Below are 3,718 nucleotides of genomic sequence, written 5' to 3'. Positions count from 1 at the left end.
CCCGCCCTCCCATGAATAGTGTTGTCACGGTAACATAAAGAAACCCTCTGATTATACAAATTCCCCTCTCTATTTACATATATAGTGTATGTGTATAATCAGATCCTTATTTAAGCAGTCGGATTCATGTCCTTTTTTATACCGACCTCATCACATTTTTCTCCCATAATGCATCGCTGTGCTTGACAGCTTCTGCAGTAGATGTATGTGTCTTGTGTTTGCTTTGGTTTGCGTTGTACTTTCCTTTTCTGTCTCTCAACTGGCCCAATCTAAACCGGAGGGAATCTAAAGAAGTGAACTTTAACCTTTTAGACCGACTGTCAACAATCAGACAGGGAGGGAGGGAGGGAGGCTCAATCAGAGGCTCCACCTTCTGGACCAGGCCTTTAAATTGTCAGACTGTAGCTCCCACAGAGTCCATGGACGTGACCGCTTGTGACCAGCAGGCTCACACTGGGCGATGGAGAGCCTCAACACACGCACGGAAACACGGGTTGAGATTGAAAGTTTGTTTTTCTTGCAGTTGACAAAACAATCTTACTACTGGTCCATTTGGAAGTTCTTCTGGAGCTTTCAATCTAATCACTGGAGCTTCTTCAGCAGATGCCCTGTTTTCAGAAAAAGAACCAGCAGCCTGAGAGAAGAAGACCTTTGAAAGTTTAAACTACAACTTCGTGACGACTGGGAGAGAAGAAGATTACTGAGGACGAAAGCTTCTCAATGGACCGTGTGGTGAAAACAATGTCTTTGAATAAATATGTGTGCTATATATCCACGTTGTGTTTTAGTAAAGTGAGCAGACTCTAGAAGTCTTAGCTGGACTCCTCAGTTCCTCTCTGGTGAGGTGTGCACATGAAGAATAAGCACATTTAGATTCACCCAGAGACGAACCCCGAGGGGAAGAACATGGACCAGAATGCAGAGAGGAGACCACGACGAGGTCCATGTTCAGGTCCACGACGAGGTCCATGTTCAGGTCCACCATGAGGTCCATGTTCAGGTCCACGACGAGGTCCATGTTCAGGTCCACCATGAGGTCCATGTTCAGGTCCACGACGAGGTCCATGTTCAGGTCCACCATGAGGTCCATGTTCAGGTCCACCATGAGGTCCATGTTCAGGTCCACGACGAGGTCCATGTTCAGGTCCACGACGAGATCCATGGTCAGGTCCACGACGAGATCCATGTTCAGGTCCACCATGAGGTCCATGTTCAGGTCCACGACGAGGTCCATGTTCAGGTCCACAACGAGATCCATGGTCAGGTCCACGACGAGATCCATGGTCAGGTCCACGACGAGATCCATGGTCAGGTCCACGACGAGATCCATGGTCAGGTCCACGACGAGGTCCATGTTCAGGTCCACGACGAGGTCCATGTTCAGGTCCACGACGAGGTCCATGGTCAGGTCCACGACGAGATCCATGGTCAGGTCCACGACGAGATCCATGGTCAGGTCCACGACGAGATCCATGTTCAGGTCCACTATGAGGTCCATGTTCAGGTCCACGACGAGATCCATGTTTAGGTCCACCATGAGGTCCATGTTCAGGTCCACCATGAGGTCCAAGTTCAGGTCCACCATGAGGTCCATGTTCAGGTCCACAACGAGATCCATGTTTAGGTCCACCATGAGGTCCATGTTCAGGTCCACCATGAGGTCCAAGTTCAGGTCCACCATGAGGTCCATGTTCAGGTCCATGGTCAGCTTCATGTTCGGGTCCATGGTCAGCTTCATGTTCGGGTCCATGGCCAGGTTCAGGTACATATTCAGGCGTGTGCTCAGGTCTATGGTCAGGTTCAGGTACATGGTCTGGTTCAGGTACAGGTTTGGGTCCATGCTCAGGTTCAGGTTAAAGTTCACGGGCAGGTTAAAGTTCATGGTCAGGTTCAGGTACATGCCTGGGCCCGTGCTCAGGTTCAAGTTCATGGTCAGGTTCAGGCACATGTATGGGTATGTACTCAGGTTCAAGTTCATGGTCAGGTGCATGTGCATGTCTGGGTATGTGCTCATGTTCAAGTTCATGGTCAGGTTCAGGTTCTTCCTCAGAACCTCACAGACAGTTACTGCTTGAGGGTAAATATATTTCGTAAGGTGTGTATTCTGGTCTGTCCCGACTGATACTGCAGCTTACTGCTTTAAAGAGTCAAGAAATAGTCTAATATGATTATTACTTTTACATAAACACAAACCGTTTGGATTAATATTCCTTGAGTGTGGTTATGGTATCTGCTCTCAGTTGCATGTTTCAGCCTGGTATCTGCTCTCAGTTGCATGTTTCAGCCTGGTAGCTGCTCTCAGTTGCATGTTTCAGCCTGGTAGCTGCTCTCAGTTGCATGTTTCAGCCTGGTAGCTGCTCTCAGTTGCATGTTTCAGCCTGGTAGCTGCTCTCAGTTGCATGTTTCAGCCTGGTAGCTGCTCTCAGTTGCATGTTTCAGCCTGGTAGCTGCTCTCAGTTGCATGTTTCAGCCTGGTAGCTGCTCTCAGTTGCATGTTTCAGCCAGGTAGCTGCTCTCAGTTGCATGTTTCAGCCTGGTAGCTGCTCTCAGTTGCATGTTACATTAACGGTTTGAATCCATCACACATGTGCAGTGCTGCTTCTATGAATGCTTTTGATGTGAAACATTTAGCATTTCCATGTACGTGCATAGTTTAACCCTCCATGTCATCATGTGCATCATACACTGCCAGCGAGGTGCCACCTGCACCATGCACTGGAGGTTAAGGGTCTTGCCCAAGGACACATTGACATGGCGATCTAGCGGGGATCGAACCCCCGATCCCTCCGATTGAAGGACGCCCCTGCTCTACTGCCGTGGCGGTGTGTCAAAGCGTTAGTGGACATGGTCCGAGAGTGAGAGAGTGAGCTGCTGAAGTGTTAGTGGGGCTCTGCGTGGGCTGTTGTCTACCTTCAAACAGCTGGGAGTCTCTTGGTGATTTCTGAAGCGAGACTCCAGATGTTTTTTGTCGGTGGTCCTCGTCTGCTGCTCTATGAACAGAGTGTGTGTTTCCTCTCGTTCTGTATTTGGTGCCATGCATGGAGAAAATATTTGATGATTTTTAGCTGTTTTGTTTTGCATTGCAGGTGTTTGTGTAATATTGCAGATATCAAAGAGACAGATTTGTTGATAACTCCTCAGTACTGTTTAAAGATCCATCTCACATTTCCCCCCCGTGGTTCAGTCCTCATTTGAAACTGTACATTTAGACAACACTGTAGACCTCCTGAGGGTCTGTACTGTACATTAATTTTGATGAAACGATAAGCTCTGTGACCATGGGAACCAATTTGTACATGAATGTCGCATACTGTAAATAAACATTTCAGAATTGTGCTGAGTTTTATCATTTGGGATCAGAGTACAGAAAGGAGACGTGTGTTTTACTAGCGGCGTGAGGTCATGACAACTAGTTATGAAGCGCACACACACACACACACACACACACACACAAGTAGGTGTATCTTATATATTGCACCAACAATGTGTAGGATTTCACAGGAGAATAAATAACGTTGGCTGTTGTATTGGGAAATGGGGGCCTGAAGAGAAAGGACATGCATATTTCCCAGCAATCATCATCTGAATATCACAAAAAAATAAAGAAAATAAGGAATTCATTTAATTTTATAATTTATTTATCATATTACTTTTGGGTGAACATAAGCACAACATGTTATAGATGGACAGTGAGGACCTTCTGGCTCTTCCAGCACAT

This window comes from Cyclopterus lumpus, chromosome 20 (assembly GCF_009769545.1).
Source record: "Cyclopterus lumpus isolate fCycLum1 chromosome 20, fCycLum1.pri, whole genome shotgun sequence".
NCBI classification, from domain to species: Eukaryota; Metazoa; Chordata; class Actinopteri; order Perciformes; family Cyclopteridae; genus Cyclopterus; species Cyclopterus lumpus.
Note: the sequence above shows the minus strand (reverse complement) of the source record.